Source organism: Neophocaena asiaeorientalis, unplaced genomic scaffold (genome assembly GCF_003031525.2).
Source record: "Neophocaena asiaeorientalis asiaeorientalis breed wild unplaced genomic scaffold, Neophocaena_asiaeorientalis_V1.1 scaffold993, whole genome shotgun sequence".
Lineage (NCBI taxonomy): Eukaryota > Metazoa > Chordata > Mammalia > Artiodactyla > Phocoenidae > Neophocaena > Neophocaena asiaeorientalis.
This window is the reverse complement of record NW_020173041.1, coordinates 517,970-530,682: the sequence shown is the minus strand read 5'-3', so window position 1 is coordinate 530,682 and position 12,713 is coordinate 517,970.

Below are 12,713 nucleotides of genomic sequence, written 5' to 3'. Positions count from 1 at the left end.
TTTTTTTTGGATGTGTTGGGTCTTCATTGTTGCTCGCAGGCTGTCTCTGGTTTCCGCGAGCAGGGGCTGCTCTTCATTGCGGTGCGCGGGCTTCTCACTGCGGTGGCTTCTCTTGTTGCGGAGCATGGGCTCTAGGCACACGGGCTTCAGTAGTTGTGGCATGCGGGCTCAGTAGTTGTGGCTTGCGGGCTTTAGAGCGCAGGCTCATTAGTTGTGCCTCACGGGCTTAGTTGCTCCACGGCATGTGGGATCTTCCCGGACCAGGGCTCAAACCTGTGTCCCCTGCATTGGCAGGCGGAGTCTTAACCACTGTGCCATCGGGGAAGTCCCTGCCTTATTTCTTGATCAGTTATTTTTAATGGCAGTGAATTGCTAAACTTGCAACAATTAATTTCCTAATCATTTTATTGTATTTTCTTCTGAAGGAAGAAAACCTCTGTACACTACAAAGAAAAGAACAAATATTTTAATAATGTTTTACAGTTTCTAAGGTGTTTTCATGTACATTTTATCATTTAATTCTTCTGGGATCCCTGTGAAGTAATGTAACACTGTGAATTTGTACATAGCATGCTGAAAACTTCTAAATGGAGTCAGAATGGATGAAAAGGTAGACCTAACAGGATTGGGGCTAAGAGAAGTTGGCTTAGGAAGTGGGAATGACATCCATTCTGACCCATTTACATTGGGGTTCACAGTCCAGTTCAGACAAAGCATCAACACCCAGGATTCCAGTGGAGGTAACATGAGGAAGCTCATAGTCTGAACCGTCAACATGAAATGATAGAAGAGATCAGAAGAGCCCAGATGTGCTGAATGGGTCATCAGAATTCTCATGGGAAAATTTGGTCTCCCAGCTTGACAGCTGGAGACTCACATCTGGGAAAGGAAAAAGGAGAGTCATGAGACTTGTTTCTCCATTCATTCCACAAACGGAGTTCTAGTTCTATGCCAGGCACTATGTCCCTTTCTGAGAATATACTTGAGAGGGCTTCCCTGGTGGTGCAGTGGTTAAGCATCCGCCTGCCAATGCAGGGGACATGGGTTCGAGCCCTGGTCCGGGGAGATCCCACATGCCGCAGAGCAACTAAGGCCATGCGCCACAGCTACTGAAGCCCGCGTGCCTAGAGCCCGTGCTCCGCAACAAGAGAAGCCACTGCAGTGAGAAGCCCGCGCACCGCAACGAAGAGTAGCCCCCGCTCGCCACAACTAGAGAAAGCCTGCACGCAGCAATGAAGACCCAGCGCAGCCTAATATAAATAAATAAAATAGATTAATTTTTTAAAAAAGAATATACTTGAGAGAAAAAGTGCAGGTGCTCCGTGCAACCATGGGATTTTTAATCTTGTGGGGGAGACAGAGATTAGTGAAATAACTATGGCAATTAATGTATAATCATGATCACAAGCTGAGATAAGTGCTCAGGGCAAAAAGGAATCAGAGGTCTATGGCAGGCGATGTGTCCCCTGCATCAGAAGGCAGACTCTCAACCACTGTGCCACCAGGGAAGCCCTAAGCCAGTGTTCTTCAATGTAATATTTATTTTCCACCTCATCCTCTTGTAGCATCTAAATTTGTGACTGCGTTATATATAACATATTAGCATAGCTATATATGCAATTTATAATTTATAATATAAACTTATATTTGTAATTTATAATAAATGTACATGGGCTTCCCAGGTGGCGCAGTGGTTGAGAGTCTGCCTGCCGATGCAGGGGACACGGGTTCGTGCCCCAGTCCGGGAAGGTCCCACATGCCGCGGAGCGGCTGGGTCCGTGAGCCATGGCCACTGAGCCTGCGCGTCCGGAGCCTGTACTCCGCAACGGGAGAGACCACAGCAGTGAGGGGCCCGCGTACCGCAAAAAAAAAACAAAAACAAAAGTAAATGTACATATATTTGGAGGGATGTTCTTAAGCCCCCTCTTATAATTTGTAAGTCCCAGGGCAGTAAGCGGGTGGGGACAGAGGACAAAGCAAGTATCATTACTTTCATATCTCTCCCTATTGGGAAAACTGAATAAGCTTGAACTCTAAGTAGCAAATACTTTTCTCATTAAAGGATCTTTAATACCCTCTACCATCTCTATAACACACACAGGAATGCTAAACCTGCAGGAAAAACTTCCTCCCCCGAGTGCTCGATATAGAAACTGAACTGCAGCCCTATATTACATATTACTGCATAATAAAGTGTCTCAAAAATTAGTGGCTTAAAAAACATTTATTATCTCATAGTTTTTATGGGACAGGAATCCAGGCATGTTTTACCTGGGTCCTCTAGCTCTGGGTTTCCCATGAGGCTAAAGTCACCTCAAGGCACCGATTGGAAAGGAGCTGCTTCCTATTTCACTCACGTGGTTGGTAGCAGGATTCAGTTCCTGATGGACTCCTGAACTTAGGTCTCAGTTTCTCATAAGCTGTAGGCTAGAGGTCTCCCTTGGTTCCTTGCCACATGGGCCTCTCTGTAAAGTGCATTTCACAATATGGCAGCTGGTTTCATCAGAGCAAGCAAGTGAAAGGAGAAGAGAGTGCCAGCAAGAGGAGGCGTGCTAGCAAGACACAAGTCACAGTCTCAGAACCTAATTGCAGAAACATTTCATCACTTTTGCCATATTCTACTTGTTAGAATCATGTCCCTAAGTTCAGTCGGCACTCAAGAGGAGAAGATTACACAAAAGTGTGAATGCCAGGAGGCAGGGAGCCATTGGGAGCCATGTAAGCTACCTACCAGAATTCCCAAAGCTATATTTGGAAAACTCAGCAGAAATGAGATAGCTAGTGCAACAATTATTCCGTTCACCATCTTAGATTAGTATTATCACCAAAAGTTTAGCACCAAAAAGTTTAGCAGCGAATGTTCTACTCCGTTTTTTCTCTCTAATTTGATGCATATACACGTGCGCTGTATTCCATGCATAGTTCTCATTCTAGAGCACTGAATCCTGGCCAACTCACTCACCTCATTGCCTAGGGATCTCCTCACTCAAGGCGTGCCAGCCATACTGGCAGCCTGCCCCAGGGCCTGTTCCCATCTATCTAGAACACACTTCCTCTATGTGTAGGCCTGACTGTCCCCTCACTTCATTCAGTTCTCTGCCCAAATGCCACATCTTCACCCACTCTTCACTCTCTTTTACTCTGCTTCATGCTTCTCCATAATGCTTATCTCTGCCTGACATTCTGTAATGTACTTTTCATTTATCTGTTTATTGTCTGTCTCTTCCAACAAACGTGTACTTGTGGTCATAAATTCCAGATCCTAGAGTGGTACCTGGCACATGTAAGTACTCAGTAACTATTTGTCAAAACGGTGAAGGAATATTTTTGTATTTAACTAAGGGAAAACCTGTACTTCAGATTTATTTTTGTACCACCTTACTAATATGATACACATCCACCTCTGGTTATTAGGAGTTATGCCATCATTTTTCCCCCCTATGATAATGAGGAAACAAATGATTAGAAATGGGAAGGTTTTCAAGGACCTCTTTTGGAAAAGAAGTTGACATTTAGCAATTTTGATTCCGTTAACAGATGTACTTTTGGTTTTGGCCCTAAATTCACATTCATTGAGAAAGGGAAAAAAAAAACTTTAGAAAACACTACATATGGGAATGATTGAGTTCCTTTGCAATGGTTTTCTGTATAAGCGTTGTTGTATATTTGTTTATTTGTTTCCATCATAAAGATCAACTACTGAAATGCAAAAACTTACTGTCAAGATATGTTTTCAGTAGTTTCCACAAACTTACGTCTCATTCTGTACGGAGAATTCACTTTGCTAAAACCAAGAGAATTGAAAGCTTATTCAGGACTCATCTTGAATGAATGCAAAAAAAAAATTGTGTCCTTAGATCAGAAGCCTCTGAGTGCTTTATCTGGTCTGATTAATCCAAGTCAGTATTTTAGGGTATATAATGGTATACGAGTGAAGAGCTATGTGCAGGGAGTACTCTTAGATATTATGAGCAACACAAAGATAAGTAAGGCTCATATATAGGTGGACAGGCAGTAGTATAAAGTATAATGCAAATTGTGTGTTCTGGTGTTAAACTTCCTGTGTGACTTAATCACACATTTGGTAACCTGTCTTTGTCTCAGTACTTACTTCATTACTGTTGTTGTGATGGTTAGTTTTGTGTCAAACTGACTGGGCCACAGGGTACCCAGATGTAAACATTGTTCTGAGTGTCTCTGTGAGGGTGTTTCTGGATGAGATTAACATTTGAATCAGTAGACTGAGTAAAGCAGATTGCCTTCTCCAATATAGCTGGGCCCTATCCAATCCGTGGAAGGCCTGAATAGAACAAGAAGGCTGAGTGAGGGAGAATTTGCTCTTTCTGGCAGGTGGTCTCTAAACTGGGACATCAGTCTTCTCCTGCCTTCGAACTCAGACCTGGACTAGAAATTACACCCTTGGCTCTCTTGCTTCTCATGCTACTGGACTTGGACTGGGACTGTATCTTGGGCTCTCCTGAGTCTGGAAATTCTCAGCTTCCAAAATCACATGAGCCATTGTTATAATGGATATCTTTTTATCTATATATCTATATCTGTATCTGTCTATCTCCTGTTGGTTCTGTTTCTCTGGAGAGCCCTAGTACAGTTGTTGAGTTACTTGAATGAGATAACTTATGTGAACCTTTTAATATGGTTCATGGAACATAGTAAGCACTCAGAAATATTACCCAAGAAAAGTCATTTTATTAGAATTAGTTAAAGCTTCAAGAGACTAAAAACCCAAACTAACAGTAGCTTAAATTTGAAAAGAAGGTTGTATCACTCTCAGGTAAAGTCCCAAAGTATGGTATAATGACTTCTCATCAACCAGTCCAGTGCTGGTATGGCCACTCAGTACTCATCAGGAACCCTGGTTTCTTCTATCAAACTACCCGCCCTGTGCTCAAAACTTGACTATCAATTTTTATCATGCCTGCTCTTGGTGGTTTGGGGATTTGGCTAAGCAATCAAAATTACACCACCACGGCTTCCCTGGTGGCGCAGTGGTTGAGAGTCCGCCTGCCGATGCAGGGGACTCGGGTTCGTGCCCCGGTCCGGGAAGATCCCACATGCCGCAGAACGGCTGGGCCCATGAGCCATGGCCACTGGGCCTGCGCACCTGGAGCCTGTGCTCCGCAACGGGAGAGGCCACAACAGTGAGAGGCTCGCCAAAAAAAAAAAAAAAAAAAAAAAATTACACCACCACAACAGGCCACACTTGGCTTTACTTAGAAGAATAATGATATCATATACTCTCACCAGCAGCTCCACATCCTCACTAACACTGGTATTTTAAGAACTTACATTGCTTTTTCTTTTTCTCCCAATCTCATGGCTGTATTCTGGTGTCTCACTGTAATCTAAATTTGCATTTCCCTGATTGTAAGTGGAATTAAGCAATTTTTCATACTCTTATATTATTTGATTTCTTTGTGCAGTGCCTATTCACGACTTTTGACTATTTTACGATTGGGTTATTTGCATTTTTCTTATTTATTTGTAGGAGTTCTTTATATATTCTCAATATTAATCCTTCATTGGTTTTATGTGTTGCAAATCTCCTCTCCCATGCTGTGTTCTTCTTCTTCCATGTTTGCAGTAACTTTTGATAAAATTCTTAATTTTAATTCATCCATCTTCCTTTATGGTTAGTGCTTTTAGTGTTCTGTTTTATCGTATAAGTCTTTCTCTCCTCTAAGGTCATGAAGATATTTTTCTGTATTAACTTCTAAAGTTTTATTATTTTGCTTTTTACGTTTGACCTATGATATATCTGGAAATTATTTTTATGTATGGTTTGAAGTAAGAGACTGCCATTTCCTTTTTTCCCACGTGATTACCCAGTTGTCCCATTTACTTATTGAAAAGGCTTACTTCTCCACTGCCATGCCCTGTTTGTCATGAATCAAGTGTCCATTAATGTTGGATCTGTATCCGAGTTTTCTAATCTGTGTCATTTTTCTACTTATTTATCTGAGTACCAATACAATAATTACTGTAGCTCTACAATAAGTTTTGATATCCAGTAGTACAAGCCCGTCCATCTTGTTAATAAACTTCAAGATAATTTTCTCTATTTTCGGCTCTTTGTGTTCCCATATAAATTTGAGAATCAACTTGTAGCATTGCACAAGAAAATTTGTTGAATATTTGACTGGCATTTTATTGACTATTGATCAATTAGGGGTAATTTTTATATATTTATATTTTTAAAAAACCTTTCTCTCTATATATATTTACATACACACATGTATATACACACAATATCGAGCCGCCCAATCCATGAATGTTATGTGTATCACTTCATTAATTTGGATCATCTATAATTTTTCTCCTTAAAACTAGGGAATGGAGTTTTAGATTTATTCCTAGGTGCTACATAATCTTTAATTATAAATTACATTTCTTTTAGTTGCTACTACAAAGAATCATCTGGTTATATAATCAATAAGTTCTTTTTTTTTTTTTTTTTTTGGCAGTACACGGGCCTCTCACTGTTGTGGCCTCTCCCGTCGTGGAGCACAGGCTCCATTAATGGCTTGGCTATTGTAAATAGTGCTGGTATGAACACTGGGGTGTATGTATCTTTTCGAATTAGAGTTTTTGTCTTTTCCAGATATATGCCCAGGAATAGGATGGCTGGATCATATGGTAACTCTAGTTTTAGTTTTTTAGGGAACCTCCATACTGTTTTCCATAGTGATTGAACCAATTTACATTCCCAACAACAGTATAGGACAGTTACCTTTTTTCCACACTGTCTCCAGCATTTATTATTTGTATACTCTTTGATGATGGCCATTTATAGTTAATTTTTTTTTTTTTGCGGTACGCGGGCCTCTCACTGTTGTGGCCTCTCCCATTGTGGAGCACAGGCTCCGGACACGCAGGCTCAGCGGCCATGGCTCACGGGCCCAGCCGCTCCGCGGCATGTGGGATCTTCCCGGACCGGGGCACGAACCTGTGTCCCCTGCATCGGCAGGCGGACTCTCAACCACTGCGCCACCAGGGAAGCCCAACAGTTGATTTTTAATGTTTATTTAATATCCAGTAATGTTAAATTCTACTAATTTGTTTGTTGGTAATTTTGGATTTTCCATATGTACACAATGATAGCATTTGTGAATGGCACTTTTATTTCTTCCTTTTCAATCCAAACTAAAGGCTCCCAAGATGTCTGTCATTCCAGTTACTTGCTATTATGCCTTTGTACTTGTATACAAATGTAGTTAATTTTTAAATAAGTTTTATGGAGTGATGACACATAATGCAGAAAAAATATATAAATCATAATTATACAAGTTGGTGAATAGCCACAAAGAAAACACAGCCATGTAACTACCACCCAGATCTAGAAATAAACCATTAGCAGCAAAGTCCTTAACCTAAGCTTTTTCCCCGGAGTAACAAGTATCCTGTTTTCTAACACAGTAGCTTGGTTTTACCTTTTAAACTTTATATGTATATGCACGCTTACAGTACTTAATCTTTTGCATCGGTGTCTTTCTCAGTAAGTATCCATGGTACTGTGTATAGCTATTCATTTGCATTGCTGTGCATTATTCCATTGTAATCTACCACGCTGATGACATTTTGGTAATTTCAAGTTGGCGAGTAATAAGAATGATGTTGTTATGAGCATTCTCATACATGCACATATGTACATGTTTCTATTCAATAATACCTACGAATGGAAATTCTAGGTCAGTAGAACAAAGAGGAAGGCACACAAGATTTTAGTAAGTACACTAAAAGTATTATAAAATAATGACTAAGATCACAACAGACAGAATTGTCATGCACATGTGTCTCTGGCCATATGTAATCTGTTATCTACAATGCCTTGGAGAAGCTGTGCAGCAGTCATGGCCATGGAGGTTAAGTAACCTGCCTAACAACTACATTCATTTAATAAATATTTACAGATTTCCTATTAAGTTCCTGGCATTGTTTTAGACTGGGGATTCAGTGGTAACCAAAATGCAGTCTGTTGCTTAAAGTTGCCTTCAGCCCAGCACAGATTTTTCTTTCTCTAAGGGGCCTTTGTAGCTTCCCCAATAAGAAATACTAGCCAATCTACTCTGTGTGATTACAGTCAGATACTCTCTAACCTATTTATTACACTGTCTCTAGGTATAATAACAAGTTGCCTTTACAAAGTTACTAATGATTTAAAATGGGTCAGTGGTGTTACATACAGAAATGAAATCATAATACCAGGGTTAGTTCTTAGGGAAATTGAATATAGCAAAGGAAAAATGTGAGAGAAAGAAAGAAAAAAAGGGAATATAAGAAAGGAAAATGAGACAGAATAGTAAGCCCATGTTATTTTTTAAAATTATTTTTTTAATATTTATTAGACCTCTATTTAAAATGATGGGGAATGGACTATAGTCTCTGGTCCTCTCACTGCTGTGGCCTCTCCCATTGCGGAGCACAAGCTCCGGACGCGCAGGCTCAGTGGCCATGGCTCACGGGCCCAGCCACTGCACGGCATGTGGGATCTTCCTGGTCTGGGCCACGAACTCTCAACCACTGCGCCACCAGGGAAGCCCTGAATAAATTTTTTAAAGAAGTCTGTGCCTGTTGTAGCAAATTCGGTCAGTGCTGAGGTATACAAGGGAGGCCTTCCTCTCTAATTTCAGTTTGCATACACCATTAGACTCTTCTGTGTGTGTGTGTGTGGAAATGCATGTACATACATATATGCCTATGTAACATATGCACAGTAACTATACAGACATCATTTAAAAGTTAAAGTTAGAGCATATGCTAATGTTACTCTGAAATATATTTAACTTAATGTGCATATCTTTCCAAGTGAGTACATATAGAATTACCTAATTCAGTTTTTTGAATATTTTATTTAATGTTTTAATATTAATTTTATATTTGATCATCTTTTTTGGGGGGTATAATAGCAGATATATTTTATACATATATACTTTACATTATAGCACAAGCATTCATCTTCATTACTGAACAGTTTCATTATGTACAAGAGGTCAGCAAAGAAATTTATCATAACTTATTTAATCTCGTGTTATTAGACATTTTGGTTCTTTCCAGTTTCTTTTTTTGTGTATGGTGTTAGGGAGTGTTCTAATTTCATTCTTTTACATGTAGCTGTCCAGTTTTCCTAGCACCACTTATTGAAGAGGCTGTTTTTTCTCCATTGTATATCTTTGCCTCCTTTGTCATAGATTAGTTGACTATAGGTGCATGGGTTTATCTCTGAAGCCCATGTTATTTTGAAAAAATATTTTAAAAGGTGATATTTGAAAATATCAAGAATATACTATTAATCACCCGTGTCACCAGCTGTAATATGAGAAAAATATTCCCATGATGATGAACAGATGTCAAAGAGAGAGTATAGGAAGATTGTGTGTACTCAGCTTAGAACTCTACTATTTGAATATCCTGAGTTTGGAAATTTTAATGTAATATTACAAATTGTTTATACTTCTGGTTTAAAATTCCTGATTTTCAGAGAGAGGAAAAAAAAACCCTGTTGAGGTCTCTGAAAAATACAGGAGTCTGACTAACTTTTAAATCTCATGTAACATTTAGATAAAGTATACTTCTTAAAATCCAAGTTTATAAATACATAGATTTCATGCTTAAGACAAAGGAATTCAACAGAATATGTTTAGGGTCTAACCAAAATTTAGAATAAATTCAATATCAGATTTGGACAGCCCAGAAAGAGCATGGGATGTATCATCAGAAGTCTTTAGGTTGGATTTTTGTTCTAACACTACCAACTTGTGAAATCACTTTAAGAAACTTGAGCTGCCTAAGTGTGCAATGTGTTGTCTCTAAAATAGGCGTACTACCTCAAAAGGTTGTCATTTTAAAAAATTGATTCAACATCTGTTGTCCTGATTCACAGGATGGAGGTGGTAATAATATCATACTCATTTAGCAAATAAAAGCTACTGATGAGCTCCTAAAGCTCAGGACCCCTCAGTCCCTACCTCCAGTAACTTAAATGGAAATTCCGAAGGTGAGACTTCCTTCATTTGAGGAGGAAAGAACTGCAGCAAAGCACAGATTCAAAACTACCCTTACCATCCCCTCAGGCTCTTGGGATTTTCTATGCCAGTCATAGCCCACCTGTTTATGTGGGCTGTGGAAAATGTCACTGTGATATATCATAAATGTTGCTGAATTCCCACTTCTATTCTCTATTAATTGTTCAAAACTTCTACGAGGTTTGATTTTGTTGATTGCATGAGTTCTTGTGTGAGAACCTTGTAGAATATATTCCTAAAAAATGCAATTCACTTTTATATACTACTGGTAGAAATGCAAATTTGTGCAGTATTTATGAAAAGCAATAGTCAATATACATAAAAATTTACATGCACGTTTTCTTTGACTCTAAAATTCTAGTTCTAGAAATTTATCCTACAGATAAACTTTCATATGTACACAAAGATGTATGTTCAGAATGTTTTTGCAGCATTTCTATAATAGCAAGAGAATAAAAGATACATGTCTGTTTTCAGAGGACTGGCTGAATTTGATTTTGGTAATCCTTAGAGTAGAATATCCTGTCATCTTTAAAAAGCATGAAGTGGAGCCTTATGTAAGGGCAAGGAAAAGAGGTAATGAGGTAATATTTTAAAATACATTGTAGAACAGCATACGTGGTCTATATTTACGTAAGTATCTACATATCCATATATTTGTTTATATGTGCAGTAGATAACATCCATTATCAATAACTCTACTTGGGGTTAGGATTATGTGGGAGATTGTCACTTTCTATTTCATATGCTTAGATATTGCTTGAATGTTTAATAAAAAGGTCATGCAGCTTCTGTAGTGTTAGAAAGAAGCCTCTCCTTTTGGGAAGAAAATATTCTTTAAGGATCATTGTTTCAATTTGTCATGGCCATTTAAAAACATATCTTCTTTAACAACCTCACATAAATCAGGAACAATGACAGATATTCTCCTCGGTCCAGATCATCAGCTAAGATTTATTCACAAGATTCATTCCTTCCATTTTGGCTTCTTCCCAGTCAACTCTCATTGACTTCTTGGATCTCCCTGAAGCGCTGTGACACCATCGTGGCTCGTGTGCTCTCAGCTCCGCCATACCCTACTTCCTGTTCTTTCTTACCCACTAAATCTTTTTTTTTTAACTTTTTATTCTGTATTGGAGTATAGTTGATTAACAATGTTGTGTTAGTTTCAGGTGTACAACAAAGTGATTCAGTTATACATATGCACGTATCTATTCTTTTTCAAATTCTTTTCCCAGTTAGGTTGTTACAGAATATTGAGCAGAGTTCCCTGTGCTATACAGTAGGTCCCTGTTGGTTATCCATTGTAAATACAGCACTGTGTATATGTCAATCCGGAACTCCCTAACTATCCCTCCCCCCGCACCCTTCCCCCCGGTAACCATAAATTCATTCTCTAGAGATTATCATACTGAGTGAAGTAAGTCAGACAGAGAAAGAGGAATACCGTATGATGTCGCTTATATGCGGAATCTAAAAAAAGATGATGTAAATGAACTTATTTACAAAACAGAAGCAGACTCTCAGACAGTGATCTTACCCAGTAAGTCTTACTTCATTTCACCGACTGTTCTTACCTAACTGGCTTGATTCAAGAGCTCACGTGCATTCCAGCCCACACCTTTCTACTTCTTTTCGGGCCCAATAGTGATCCAAACAACACTGAATATAAATATGTCAAATATATAAGGTACCACCCCTGTAGCACAGACGTGTAATTCTTACCAAATATTCATGTTTTCACTTATATTTCCTGTGGGCAGAGCCACACCCAACTGGAGCTGGGCAATGGGCTGGGAGCAGAAATGGTTATTTGTTGGCTAAGACAGTGAAAAGTTCATGTGGGACCCTCAGTATTCTCATGTTCTGCTAGGATGATCTGGGACAGGAAGATGGAAGTGGACTGCTTCCCCTTCTCTTCCAGTGTCCAAATATCATGCAGGTGCTTCTCATTGATGAAGTCTAATTGAAACCCTGTTCACAAGAGTGTGAGAAATACAGTTTCCAAGATTCTACCCTTGGGATATACGAGAGAGCTTTAAGGGACATAGTGTGTGCACCAACAAAAAGTATTGCCCATGAGCGATATATTTTCTTAGAAACGCAAGAAGGGATTTAAGTTTATTCCTATAATAACAGCACTCTCCTGCATTTGCATGCCAGACTTCCCTGAGAGGGGGAGGAATAGCATGATGTTATAGCAAGTGAGCCAAGAACTCACACTGGAGAACGTTTACTCATAAGATCATTGCTGAAACAGAAAAATAAAATGTCAAGAATTGAACTGGAGAATCTGGAGACATGTCTGCAAGTTTTCTACCCCAGCTTCATAGCAACATGAAAAGCATCATGTCCTTGATATATACTAATCAAATGAAATAAAAGGTAATAATCATACCTTAAAGATGAAAGTGCAAGCTCTGTTTAATCATCCCTAGAAGAATATTTCATGTCTTGGAAATGAGATCTTTGGAGATTCTGTCAAAATGTGTGGCTTCCGATTAATCTTAGTTTCTTGACTAAACTAACACTGGAATTGCTTCCTTCTGCATACTTCAGAGCAATTTTTTACTGTATCGTGTAAGCGTTCATGTCTTCTTAGCCACTACCCTTGGTGTTAGCCATTTCACTAATAATAGAATGGGTTCTTCACTTATAGGATGATAGGAATTT